This window comes from Dipodomys merriami, unplaced genomic scaffold (genome assembly GCF_024711535.1).
Source record: "Dipodomys merriami isolate MVZ:Mamm:240054 unplaced genomic scaffold, mDipMer1.0.p SCAF_10, whole genome shotgun sequence".
In the NCBI taxonomy this organism is placed as follows: Eukaryota; Metazoa; Chordata; class Mammalia; order Rodentia; family Heteromyidae; genus Dipodomys; species Dipodomys merriami.
In genome coordinates this window covers 37,906,957-37,922,159 of record NW_027202271.1, presented here as the reverse complement: position 1 = coordinate 37,922,159, position 15,203 = coordinate 37,906,957, and the positions used below count along the sequence as shown (strand labels likewise).

General features: G+C 36.0%; 1 protein-coding gene across 3 annotated transcripts in view; it reads right to left on the bottom strand.

Annotated features, from left to right (window-relative positions):
- Positions 1-15,203, bottom strand: part of Tmtc2 (transmembrane O-mannosyltransferase targeting cadherins 2) — a 352,627-nt gene that overhangs the window by 244,955 nt on the left and 92,469 nt on the right. The window contains exon 1 of one of the 3 annotated variants that reach the window (XM_069989349.1): positions 9,155-9,193. The exons of 1 other annotated variant lie outside the window; for it this stretch is intronic. The gene's annotated coding sequence lies outside the window, so the exon portion shown is untranslated. Of the gene's footprint in view, positions 1-8,943; positions 8,978-9,154; positions 9,194-15,203 lie in introns of those variants that run through there. One more of the 3 variants, XM_069989340.1, reaches the window with a different exon arrangement.

Sequence of the window (15,203 nt, the reverse complement as noted above, 5' to 3'; positions counted from 1 at the left end):
ACCTGAACCAAGGTGTAATTACTACAGTGGCGATGTATCAGGTGATTTAGCGTAAAATGTAAGGATACATTGGATAGAGGATGAAGGCATCAGAGGACCAAAGTAGAAGGCATCAAATGCTAGCATGCGATGTACGCAGTGCAGTACAACCTAAAATGTATTAATTATTTATGAAATTTTCTGCTGATATTTTCAGATCACTAAATTCACAGAAAATACAAGGAGTGGCAGGGTTACCATAGATTAAAAAAAAAAAAAAAGAAGTCTACCATACAGGAAAAGGCTGAAAAGAAATCTATATTGATCCATCATCACAAAACACAAACTAATTTTCAGCTCTGCCTAGCCAAAAGGCTTATTTTCAGAGATCAAAATATAATTCTGACCAGCATTTGTGAGACAATAAACCATAGTGAAGCAAAATATGGTGGATATGGAAATTAAAAATTTGAGTGCAAAGGGTCTTCTAGCAACTAAAAAGTAACCGGGGTGATCAATAAGCATTAGAAAAAAATGAATGAGCAAATGAAAAGAGTGAATGATTGTAACAAGCAAATTTATATTCAGTTCACATTACTAATCTACAAATTAACACCAATAATTCTCTCATTACCTAATCGTTTTAAAGATTAAATAAGACTCTAAACTTTTATAAAAGGTACAAAGCAAATAAGTCATTTTATTGTAATTAAAATATTATTTTCCTATACAAAGGAAATTACACTGTCAATGTTTTTCAAGCAAGCATAACAAAAATTTGCAAAACTGATTTTTAAAAGAATGTAATATACACTGTTACTGAAATGTTTCCAAAAAAGTTCATGTTGTTCTTAGGTAATTTATTTGATAATAGCTACTAGAAGTATCTGGAATCTTAATGAAAATTTGGCTCAACTTATATTAATATTTTCAGTTGTTTTCAACTTCACAGAGAAGCAGCAACAATATTGAGAAAACGGAAACCTACAGATGCCAACTTTTACATACAATTAAAATTCATGCAAGCAATTATTGAACAGCCACAAATAATGCTATAAAATTTTCAAAGTACATGATAGCTTAAAAAGCTCAAATAACCTGAAAGTAGCCAGCTAAAAATATAAATTGATTATTTCACTTTTAATTGTCCATCCAAGCTTTCTAGAGTTTGCATTCATTTCATTTATTTGTAATCACTCTTTAATGGAGACAATTTCTTTCTAGTCTATCTCAATTTAAATCCTTCTATGAGATCAACTCTATGTGAAGTCACTGGATATGACTCTGAGAACAAGTTAACTGAGATGTGCTCTATTCACCATTTCCATGATTGTTGATTCTCATTCACCTGATGCTCTCCCACTTAATTTACCCTCACATGCAGGCACCATACGCAGTTTACTAGGATTCAGAAACAGGCTTGTGGGAGGTTATATACAACAATTACAGAAACATACAATGCCTCACAGATTACCCTTAGATACATCTTGGTCTGTATTTGGGAAGTGTCACTGATGAAACCATGAACTACTTTCTGCTTGATCTCAAAGGCAGGGCTCACACATGATATGCAAATGACATTTTCCCAACAATTGATACTGAATTGAGAAGAATTAGTTATCCTTCTTTTCACCTCATTATGAACAATAAGATTTAGAGGCTTGTTCCTAACACTCTGGGCTAATAAGCTCTCTGCCTCTCCAGTCTTCTGTCAAGGAGTTAATGGTCTGGAAACTAATACTTAAATGCACTGGGTAAACTACCTAATTAAAGGAACCCTGGGTGAATCTTTTATAAAGAGAAAAATCATTTGGCAATGAATACAAGTCCTTCCTTATGTGCCTGGCTCACAGGTTTAGAAATTATATCAAGTAAGATGTGGGCATTTTGTCAAATAATATTTGTGAATGTTTGTATGATTAAGAATTGGAAGACCTGTGTAATAATTCCTTCCAAACTTCAGCTAAAGACAGGTGACTGTTTTGAACAGAACAAACTTCTGTACTAGGAATTATAAAACATGAGTAGGTTTTATAAGACTAGATAAAACATGTATATAACCCATGTACTAAAGAATGGTGTCCATAAAATTACATTTTGTACCCCCCACCACCACACACACAGGGAAATTAAATAAAAATGCCAGAAATAAAAGGATAAATAGAACTGCCAAATACTTCACTTGAATATATGAGTTCAAATTAAGTTGAAGAATTTAACTGTAGTTTTCATGAAATATCAGTCATAACTCCTCACTGCTATCAGGCGCTCATGGCTCACATCTGTAATCCTAGCTATTTGGGGGGCTTCCACACAGGAGGATCATTGCAAAAGACCAGGGTGAACCGAAAAGATGGGAAGATCACTTTTCGACTCATAGCTGTTTGGGTGGTGACTGTCGTCCTAAACTATGTGGGGAGGATGAGATCGGAAGGATCACCATTCCAGGCCAGCTTGCCAGAAATGTCTGTAAGATCTGTGTCAATGGGCATAAGGCGGTGCACTGTCATTCTAGCTACGACAGGAAGCCTGAACTGGTTAAATTGGGTGTTTCACAGTCCAATAGCACACCTGGGCAGGAAGGAAACCCCATCTCCAATCTCAAAAATAACCAGAAAAACCAACACAAAAACAAAATACAGGGCTGGGGACCTGCCACATAGCACAGCACCTATCTAGTCAGCATGGGGCTATGAGTTCAAATCCCAGTACTAGAAAAGGAAAGAATAGAAAAGAAAAAAAAAAAAAAAACCACACGCCTAACTTTAAGTGCTGCTGTACTTAGGTAACTCAAGAAGATATTTTTGTCTTAAACAAAAAGCATACAGAGTTGACAGAAAACCAAATTGTCTGAGTTATTTATCAATAGTAAATCAGCTTACATGACTGCCAACTGACAATGTTTAACTCAACCTCCCACCCCCAAAACATAGGATAAGCTTGCCATTTCTCCTCATGCTTTCCTAAGATGTCCTCACAGCACTCTGATGTAGTTCTATGGTGATTGGATTCTGATTTGGTTACTTCTCTGGTTCTCACTATAAAGTGCATACACTTCTAGAATAAAGTCTCTATCATATATATAGATATTCCCAGAACAAGCCACTCCTAGCTCTAAACAGATCTTCTATAAGGGCTTGGTGAGTTCATTTAGAACTAAAAATTATTTCGAGCTGAGACAGGAAGACCACATGTTCAAGTCTAGCCTGCCTGAGCTACCTATGAGACACTCTCAAAATCAGTACATTCGAAATAAAAATAAAAAATCTTACATAGTATCAGTGGTAACAAAGATGAGAGGTAAAGTCTTCTAAAAAAAAGTGGAAAAGTAAATTTACTAAAGGGCAACTTTCTGTGATCACGCAGGGCCCATAACTTTTATGGGTCTACCAATTAGAGTTCTGAAAACAAAAACCAATTTCAAGAATCTTCAGTTTCCCAAAAGAGCTAAGCTCCCCTTTAAAGATTTCTGGAGAATAAATTTATTGAATAAATTAGTCCAGAAAATTGAAACTGTTATTTCAATTTTGAATGAATATCAATTGATCAACCAGCATTTATTGAGCTTTCACTTTATTGAAGCCCATTTATGTTTGTGAAGATTCCACATTGCAAAAGAACAATTCTAAAATATGATATATATTTAAGTACTTCTGATGTCCCTTGAAGTCCTTTTAGTATAATAATCATCATCATCATCATGACTGCTTTGTAAAGTTTCCAGGGCAACATTTCCATTACAAACTTCTAAAGATACTATTCAGAAACAGTTTTCTGGTAACAAATATAATAAATTATAATTTATATTAAAAAATAATAAATTATGATTTTCCATCAAAGGAATTCTAGAAATTTTCAAAGATAATAAGTTCTAGACAAACACTTCTCACAATAAAATTCTCCTCTGTGCAACTGTATAACTAATGTAGCTAATTTTTAATATGAGAAAAGAAAAACATTTCTCACTTAACACTTTTAGATTCTAAAATTTCCTATATGTAAACAACTCCCCAAAAACTCCTAGCCAAAAAAAAGAAAGTTTTTTTTTTCATTACAGGTAGCCAACATACTTAACCTCAAGAGAAGATTAAATGTTACAAACCACATAATTCTCTCCTAATTCATATTCCTCTACTCCTTTGTGATATCACACTACTCACTAAAACTCATTTTCTTTCCTACTCCATTTCCATTTCCTCCTCCATATCATAGACTTTTTTTTTTGTCAGTCATGGGGCTTGAACTCTGGGCCTGGGTGGTGTCCCTCAGCTCTTCAGCTCAAGGCAAGTGCTCTACCACTTGAGCAACAGCAACAATTCCAGTTTTCTGGTGGTTAACTGAAGATAAGAGTCTCACAGACTTTCCTGGTTGGGCTAGCTTTGAACCACAATCCTCACTCAGATCTCAGCCTCCTGAGTAGCTAGAATTACAGGCATGAGCCAGCTCATGAGCTTTTAACCATATTGTTTATCCAAATAGCATCCCTCTCCCATGCCAACATGCATGAAGTCCTAGTACAATCACTTGCATAATGTTTCAAAGACCTTTATCTTAGCATGTCATTTATCTTAACATTCTAGTTTTCAGGTCTTCATCACTGAGAGTCATGAATATACAGAAGCTCCTTCAAGGCTGTCCTATCATCAGACTATTTTCTCTAAGTAATCCTCACTCCCAGGCTAGTTTTCCTACTATGCTGCCTCTTCCAGACAGTTGGTCCCAAATTCTAACCAAAGAGGCTGAATCCTTTAGCTTCCACTCCCAGCCTTCTGCAACTGATTCTCACTCAAATTTTCTAATATTACCTCAAAACATTATTTACTTATATCTATATATTTATTCCCTCCTTTTTCATGCTACTTTGTCAAAATTAGTTTCATCATTGAAAAGGAAAAAAAGAAAAAGACTTCTTTGAACCCTCCCTTTTGAAAATGAGCTCTTTTTCAAATGCCTTTAGGTAACTGTTTTAGGTCTCACATCTTTTGTATGCCTGAAATTCTCCCCTGTCTCCTATCACACAGGAGATCCTGGCACAGGATACCCCCTTTCCTATAATAGTCAACAAATAAAATTAAAGAAAAAATAACAGTGAAATCTTTTGAGATTTTAAGAGATTTATGAATAAATGCAGTTGATAAATAAATACATGAACGTTATAAAAGTTATAGCCTGGCATTCTGAACCTCCATTAACATGTTTTCTAAACATACCAATGTGTGTTTCTGATTTAACCCCCTCTTTGTTGTTTAATAGTGATCTACAACCAACAGGGACAATACTCAGCCACACACAAACACATTCCATATTTCTAAGTAAATGCTAACTCAAAAAATGTGTTGTACAGTTTGACTCTACCAGTAAAAATCAACAAGGAATAGCTCTATTTTCTTCCTACCTACACCCTGAAAAAAAACTGTGTTGACAGGATATTTTTATTATTCCATCAATGAGAATACATCATACATCTCCCAATTTACAAGTACAGAAACAATCAAAGTACTCCAATTTTGGTCATTAGGAGTTATTTACTAGCACTAATAATCCCAGGGGGCTTAAGTAAACTCGGACGTTTACACCCCCCCCCATCTCTTTTCTACCCACTTTGATTATAAAAATGAGTTTGATAAATGAAACAGCTTGAGAGAAAAGACAGCAGTCTGATGTCCAGGTGGGTGCCAAGTGCAGAGACCAACTGCTCAGACAAAACAGCCGAACAGAGAGGAAGCATGGCAGAGTGGAATTTGTCCGAGGCACAGGTGAGCCACATCATCAGGTGAAGATCCAGATGATTTCCCAGGCTCTCATATATGCTTTCCAACATCTGCAGAAGGTAGCAGCTCATCATGTTTACCTGCCTGTCCAATCAAATTTAGTGGATGACACTGCAAGCCAGGAACTATGCTTAGAGCTTTATGAATATTATCTCATTTATTCCATGAGCAATCCTCTACGGGGAAGACAGTACTATTACCTTCAGCTAACCAACAAAAAAGACATCTTAAGATGTTTGAGTGACTTCACTAGGCAGAGCCTAGGTGTGAAACCAGCTGATTCCAGAGCTTAAATTCTTAAAGTTTTCTACTTTACACCTACAGACATATATTATGCTGGTTTGTGCTTACTTACTTTACCATTTAGCATTTTACACTTTATTCCAATGTGTCTAACAAATGACCACAGGATTTAACCAGGGCTGGGATACATGCCAAAATATAAGCCTAACTGCAGGCACTCTCATGTTTGCTGTTGAAAGCTTCACTATACTACTTGAAGTCTTAATCTGAAGCATGGCCTTATTTGAATATAGAGTCTTTCAGGTTCAAATGAGGTCATGAGGATAGGCGTAAAGTCAATAGGACTGATGTCTTTATAAAAATGAGAAAAGGGGACACAGACATTTGGAGAATGACCAGTGTGGTGAAAGCAGAGATTAGGATGATATTGCCCTGAGCTAAACAACATAAGACTGTCAGAAAACCACTAGAAGCTGAGAAGGGAGAAGCATCAAAGGATCCTTCCAACATACTGTTCAGAAGAAACCAACCCTGTCTACAACTTAGATTTCTAGCCTCTAGAATTAGAAGATCCATTTCTGCTGTTTATTCTACATAGTCCACGGTACTTTATTATAGCAGTCTTGAAAACTAATATGCACCCCTTCCAAACATGTCAGAAACCACATTTCTCTCTAAGCATTCCTAAGAAAAGGAGCAGGACATGGTACCTCTCCTCTCTGCCATACTAAGACTTGAAGCAAGAAAGCCAAGTGATTCCCCATCAAAAAAGGCCTCTGCCATGGTTTTGAGCTCTGGTCTCAGTATACTGTTTTAGCACAGTGTGTGTGTGTGTGTGTGTGTGTGTGTGTGTGTGTGTGTGTGTGTGTGTGTGTGTGTGTGTGTGTGTGTGTGTGTGTAGTGATGAATAAATAAATATATATATATACTTATATATATATAAGATGTAATATATATATATATATATAAGATGTAATAAATCTAGTCAAGTTCTAAAATTATAGGCAATTCCTCAGTTCTCCCAGAAAAAGATTTTCTGACAAGAGTCAGCTAGACTAACACATGGGATGGCACAAAAGTGTGTGCTTTGTTATTAAGAGGAGGATAGGTAAGTTTTTTTCTAGGATTCCATATGCAACATGGATTTTTCTGAGAGTATTAACTAGAGGTTACCTGAAAGCAAAGTTTTTCCTGAAATTGTTATGGATTTGTTTCAATGTACATTATCTCTTAGATTGCTTGTGCACTGGGTTTAAATAGCAAATCTGTACAGATTTTAAAACAAAATTTGGCTCTGTTCTATTTTTTAAAACTACTCTAAATTTAAAAAGAAAACAACCCCTTGTGAACTAAGCGATACAGATATCCTGGTACCTAGGAATTATAAATTATATAGGATTTTACATTAATCTCATAAAGGATTAGATTTTCCAACATAATATTATCCTGGTTCTTTACATATGAAACCATTCAAATATATACACTGTATATATGAATATGCCCTCAATCCCCTGTCAAACAACACAAAGGCTAATAAACTACAGGCTATTGTCTTAGAAATTGATATACTATATACTTCATAAAATAAGGTAAGTGTTCAGATACTAAAGATTGTTCTTTACAAATGCTTTTGCCCGGCTGAGAAGATGGCTCAGTCGTAGAGCACTTGCCTTGCATGCATGAGGCCCTGGGTTTGATTCCTCAGCACCACATAAGCAAAAAGAAAAAAGCCGGAAGTGGCGCTGTGGCTCAAGTGGTAGACTGCTAGCCTTGAGCTGAAGAGCTGAGGGACAGCGCCCAGGCCCAGAGTTCAGGCCCCATGACTGGAAACCCCCCTCCAAAAAAATGCTTTTGCCATGATTGTTGAAACTTGCTTATCTGAAACATGTAACAGTGATTGGCTGATATTTAGTGTAACAATTAGCTTCATAACTAAAACAATACATGAAGAGACAGCCCCAGTTTATTAAAATGATAATGAAAAACATTGCTTCACAATAGTGCCTAGGTAGTATTAGAAATGTATCATCAAATTATTGTCCAATATTATAAATAAAAAGCCCAACCACTTGCAGAACATAATGTACTTAAACATGGCAATTCATGAGAGATACTGCAAGGCAAGGGAAATCAGGGCACTGTGAAGAATATAAATATTCATTGCATATGAGCAGCATAGTATATGAAAAGTAACTAAAAACTATTATTTTAGATCATCTGATATAAATCATAGCATGAACAGATGATCTTGTGTTACACAGACATACCTTGACAGATTTTCATTATAGCTTATTATTTTGAGTTTATTATATTGACTGATAACATGGTTTCAATCAAATTTCCAGAAAAGGAAGAAACTTTTATATTCCTATTTTACAAATAGAGAAAGTAGTAAGTGATCTGACCAGGATTAAAATCAGTAGCTGGTCACTTGCAAAACTTGCATTTAAATTATAATTAGACTCCTAAGACAATTTGTTCTTGGTCATTCAATCATTATCTTCTTTATAGAAATGGTCTAAGAAAGAAGGGGTTGAGTAGATGCTTTGGCCAAAGTCTAGGCCAGAGAACTTGCAGAGAAAGATCCTTACCACCTCAGATAAACCCTCTTGATGAAATACCAAACTGATCCTAAAAATTCTCTCCTTGGTCAAATTCTAGCCTGGTCTGCTGAGCCCTCTTCTCAAACACATCTCAGTGCTATCCTATAAACTACATCAAACATCTGATAGAGGTTTCTAACAGCTTAAGCTTATCCTTAGGATGGCTCAATGCAACTTTAAATGCCTGCCTGAGGTACTTAAAGCTCTAGAAATTTTTATTTTTCATTGCAACCCACACCTGAAGAAAGAGTCCATCTCCCAACACTGTTCTAGATAGGAGCCTAACTGAGACATGTTCCCATGAGCAAACGAATCCTGGTGGGTGATTTCACATGGTCCAGCCTCACCTTCCTGCTTCATCTACTGAGTGTTCTACCCAACGACTTGTTTTCAATTCTTTCTTCTTTTAATACTTAGCCATAGAAGCTACTCAGGAGGCTGAGATCTGAGGATCATGGTTCAAAGCCAGCCAGGCAGGGAAGTCTGTGAGATTCTTATCTTCAATTAACCACCAGAAAACCAGAAGCGGTGTTGTGGCTGAAGTGGTAGAGTGTTCACCTTGAGCTGAAGAGCTGAGGGACAGCACACAGGCCCAGAGTTCAAGCCCCATGACTGACCAAAACAAAAAAAACAAATACTTAATACTTAGCCATAAATATTCAAGTTGAAGTTAAGTTCACACACACGGGACACTTCCTCTATTACAATAAGTTACTGGTTAAAACATAGTCCCTATCATCTTAATTATATACATCTCAATTATATGATTTTAATTATAATTATATCATTATGTCCTCTCCATTTGCTTGGCCCTAACTCATGAAATGGCCATAGTTTACAAATTATGCATTATGAAAATATACTGCATTCACATAGTAAAGGATAAATAATAAAAACTAAACGATGGCGTTTTGCAGACTGAAAACACAAAGATTAATTTTCCCTCACAAAATTAAATAGTTTGCCTTATCAGTTAAGTCTATACTACTGTTCTAAATTCTTACCGTGTACTTTTTAAAGCTCTGCTCTCCAATGCATGGAGAAATTATAAATATCACTTGTCTTCAAAATACCAATTTTTAGGATAAGTAGGATTATGCCTAATCCTAAATTCAGTAAGACATGCCCAATTGAACATCTCTCTTACAAAGAATAATATATTAAATATGCTGTCTAGAATACATTATTTTCTCCTAAAGAAACCATCCTAACCAAGTTATTTTAGACCAACCACTTAAATAAAACTGCTCGCATAGGCTAAAGCTATTTTTAATGTTTTCTTCTCCAAAAGATAAAAGAAACTGGTGAATTAGTTAAAATATATGTGGAAAGACAAGAAATAATGCCTTCTTATAGACTCTGGAATAATGCCACTAGCCTTTCTTGAAACTTTTCACTAGTTAAACAGGAAGACAAAGGGCTCAATTTTACCAGGAGATCCTGTAGCTGGTGTATCAGTCTGTTATAAAACTCACCCCCCCCCCCCAAACACAACAAACAAAATCATTCTTCAGCCTTGTTTCACGATGCCTTAGTAACCGGCTTTATTTACTTATTTATTTTCTTTCTCTCTGTAGTCCCTAGTGCTTTTCAGTGAAATATAGGGCTGCAATGAGTCTGGCCAGGTTGTCTTGGCTACAAACACCCTTCTCCCAGTAACACCCAAACCCCACGTTATTAAAACCCAACAACTCAAAAAACAGCTCACCGGTGGCCTCTCATACATGTGCTTTTAGTACTGACTTGTTTTTAATTTTTTTTCTCCTTTTAATACTTAGCCATAGATATTCAAGTTGAAGTTAAGTTCACATACACTGGACACTTTCCCTATTACAACAGTTAGTTACTGGTTAAAATATAGTCCCTACCATCTTCATTATATGCATCTCCATTATATCATCTTAATTGTAATTATATCATTATGCCCTCTCCATTTGCTTGGCCCTAACCCATGAAATGGCCACTGACTCACATTCATTAAGTGCCTTACTATAATCGGCACCATTCTAAAAGTCTGCTGTCTAGAAGACTTGTGTTCTTTTAGTACATAGCCTCTAAAAGGTCAAAACTGCTACTAATACATAAACCTATAGCTAGCTATAACACAAAAAGGCAAAACAGTGAAAATCTCTGTTATGATCTCGACTAATAAGTTTGTTGTCTTCATCTATTTTGTGCCGCTACAACAATATGCTGGAGATTAACTAATGAAGAACAGAAATTTATTTTTGTCAAAGACCGGGGGATGGGAAGTCTACGATCAAGACGCAGGCAAAAAGTCCAGAGCAGCTTTCACTAGATGAGAAACCATATAGGAGGAACCAGTCCTCATGGGCTTCTGAAAGTTGCCACCTCTTAACCCCAGCACACAGGTAATACCTTAATTTTAAAGGAAAGCCTGCACACCATAGTACCTGGGAAAAACCAACATTCATTTAAGGACCCAATATCTACCTCTAAGAAGCCAATAGGCTGAATTCAGGACCATGATATCATGATGTATGTGAGAGCTTTTCATGCCACATGACATGCAGAATGAATAGTCTGTCCTGCCATATAATTCATTCCCAACCTCTTCTGCCTCAAGTAAGTCATGAATGAACGAGTCCACATTGTTGCATGCTTTCTAGGATCCTAAGCGTCGTCTCTACAATTTTTCAAAAGGTTACTGTTAGAATTGAAGCAACATCTTCCTGAGTGTTTGAGGCAGAAAGGATTTATTGCCTGTGGTTTTATCTGAATATTCATAAGGAACCTGTGATGGTTCTCTTTTCTATAGACTGGCAAAACTAAAACTTGGAACAGTTAAGCACCATCACTAAGGTTAAACAGTCAAGACATATATCCCTGTCTTGATGTGTTCATGTATTTTGAAGAGGTGGTTAATCTCACCTTCTCAAGATGGAAGATAATTGGGATAGTGCAATTTAATAGTTGATGATAGAATCCTTTATGAAAGTCAGTCACATCTTGACCTTACACTGAAGAAAACAATAAGATGCTTTACATAAGATGCAAGGCAGTAAAATTCACATGAGGTACAATCCGCTTGCCCGTGGAATCAAAATTCTTTAGATATGTAACGCAGGGCTTGGCCTGCCTTCTGAGATGTCATTGACAATATGTCTTAATTTATTTCTCCCAACACAAGTTCCTCCTTCAGTGGGTGGATTAGGGGGGAAGCAGAGAATGGGTATCATTTATTATCTTTCAAGAACAAAAGATGAACCAAATTTCAAGGACAAGCAGTGAAAAGAGAGAGAACAAAGGCCACAGGGAGGGGTTAGAAGGAAGGAGTGCACCCCAGGAATCGGCACTAGCTGAACAAATTGCAGGCCTGTGCCCTGTCCCACAAGAAGGCTAAGGACCAAAGAGTAGTCCCAGAACCAAGTCACATTTGCCCTGTTCTCATGCATCAACAGGCTTGTGTAAATATGTGAACAACCAGGAGAGTGACTACAGACCCTAGAGCCACATCAGATTCTAAAGGTTTTCCATGTGAAAGCTGAAAATCAAATATGTGCCGTTTACTTTGTGGATAGAAAGCAGCTGACTTTGAAAACCATCCCAAGGGATCAGGGAAGTATCAAAGTTAAGTCATTTTCCCAAGTCTCATATACAGTAGGTAAGCCTATTAAGAACATTGTAAGCTATGCTAATTGGTTCAAGGGTTATATATCTCTTTTGTTTGTTCCAACTGAGCCTTCACACTTCACACGCTGCAGTGAATTGGAGAAAAAGACAGTGTAATAAATCTGTCTGCAACAAAACAGCATTCGGGTTTGAAAGATGCTAATGAGCTACACTGTGCCAACTAGAAGAAAAAAAAAAACCAAAAACTTTCTAACCCCATGCCACATCACTGACTCCTAAGTCATTTCCAACTACCACAGGAATTCAGCACTGGAAAATTCTTCAAATGCTTATGCTATTAATTCCTTATTATAACTAATACTTATAAAGTTAAATCATTTGAGATAGTAAAACTAATTTAGACATTTAGAATGAAAGCATGTTCTTCTGCATATAAATATTAGGGATAAATCACGTTTGTATTGTGTCACTGGAAAATTAAATCAACATCCACTTAATAATGCTTTCTAGAACTTAGTACTTTCAAAGTACAACTACCTACCTATAAAACTGGGGGTTTTATTTTGAAAATATTCAGTCAACCATTGCAAATAATAATACTAAAATATATAGTTTATAAACTTTAAAATACTATTTTGAGTCCATAAGAGCTACAGATACAGAAAGTGAAAGAAAACAGTAAATAATAATCTACTCCTTTACAAACACCTAGTCAATGAGCATGGAAATTATTCAGAACCATTAAGCATGTTGCTTTCATATAAATTGTATTACATTATAAAAATATAATAGTTGAGTATATATCAATTCTATTATATGTATAGTCTATAAAAAGGGTCATATGTATATCCATTCTATCAAAAGTCATTTATACAACACATGTTAATTTCATCTGGTAAAAATTAGTCATATTATTTCCTCTCACTTAGATCTTCAACACACTTTACTTAAACTTTAATTACAAACATATTATGTGGCAAGTACTATGGATGTGTCTTTATATAATTATGTATCATATAATTAAATATGGATATGAGTCAATTCACCCCCTGACTTTCATCATATAAAGAATATAAAATAAAAGTGAGGGGAAAAGAAAGAAAGGCAAGTGACTACTCAATGGATATAGGGTCTCCTTTGTGGTTCTTGAGATGTCTGGAACTAGACAGATAGGACAGCTGTTCAAACAGCATGATGATACTTAATGCCAATGAAGTAGGCATTTTAAATAATTTTATGTTGTCTAAATTTATGCTTTTGTAGTCTTCCCATCAGAAAACATCTTAAGCCAGTTGTGGCAGGACATATCTATAATTCAGCATTTGAGAGACTAAGGTAAGAGATTATGAGTCAAAAAACAATCTGGGCTACACTGAAAGAGAAAGAGAGAGAGAAAAAGCTGGAGGAAGGAAAGAAGAGAAAAATAAAAGGAAAGCAGCAGGAAGAAAAAGGAAAGAAAGAAAGGAAAAGGAAAAAAAGTAAGGGAAAGAAAAGGAAAAGGAAAAGGAAAGGAAAAGAAAAGTAAGGAAAGGAAAGGAGAGGGAAAAGAAGGGGAAAGGGAAAGGAAAGGAGAGGGAAAAGAGAAAAACACCTCAAGAAAAAATTGTCAAATTCAATTTTTGATAGAATTTGAAAGATAGTTTACACAGATCACATCATTGAACCTTTACAGAGATGCTAATGTATCTTTTTAAATAATAAAAGTCAGATTAAAAGGGAAGGGATGGTAGGGGAAAAACAAAGTAGGAGGTAACAATGCTTGGTAGGAAAGGTACTCATTACCTTGCTCATGTAACCGTAACCCCTCTGTACAGAATTTTTACACTAAAAAAGTATATTAAAAAAAGTGGATAGACATTGGGCAAATGACAGCAGACAGACTTCAACTCAAACCTGTTTCTTCTCTAACCAGTGCATTTAGCCAGCCATTCTTGCTTCTGTAGGAATTTACCAAGCAGTTTGGTAAGAAAGGAAAAAATTACATTAAGTGAAGTAAGCCAGGCCCAAAGAAACATAGGTCCCATAGTTTCCTTTATTTGCAATAACTAGTATATGTCTGAGACAAGCAGAAATGGTCAGATAAGTTAATGTTAGGCGAAATGAACCCCAAGATAAGGACTCAAATGGTTTTTCTTTCTCACTATTGTCTCTAACATATTTATACGATGATTTTTTTGTTGTTGCTTTGTATGTCCCTCCCCCACGGTATAACCCCTGTTTTCACTGTATTTGATGTTGGTAAAATTTGGGGAGGAGAAGGGAAAAAATTTGTTTAAATAGGGGTACAGGTGGACCCATTGCAACAATAAGATGTACAAGACGTTATGTCGAAAAACGAACTTTATAACATTAGCCGGAAGGGGAGATGGGAGGGCAGTGATGGTAAGGGGAAACAAAGGAGGAGACAACAATGCTGGATAGGAAATGTACTCATTACCTTGTAATGTAATTATAACCCCTCTGTATGGTATTTTCACAATTTAAAAAACGTATTAATAATAAAAAATAATTTTAAAAAAGAACATTCCTGGTCAAAATAGAAAATAAAGCAAAGGGGCTGGGAAGGTAGCTCAGTGGTAGAGAGCTTGCCCTGTATGCATGAGGCCCTGGGTTTGATTCCTCAGCACCACATAAGCAGAAAAAGCCAGAAGTGGCACTGTGGCTCAAGTGGGAGAGCGCTAGCCTTGAGCTGAAGAGCTGAGGGACAGCACCCTGGCCCAGAGTTCAGGCTCCACAACAGACAAAAACAAACAAATAAATAAATAAAAATAAAGCAAAGCACAAAGCATATAGTATGGCAACATACTATTTAATTGAAGTAGCTAGTCACTAATCCAAAATCACATAGAAAACACAAAGACATGATACTTTCTAGAATACGTACAGATATTCAAATTTAAGGCAGGCACATACTTGCAGACAGAAGAATCAGACCTACTACCAAGATAAACTGGAAGGTGTGGTACAAAAACTTTTCTTCTTAGCAAATGTGTACTTCAGAAGAAAAAGCCTC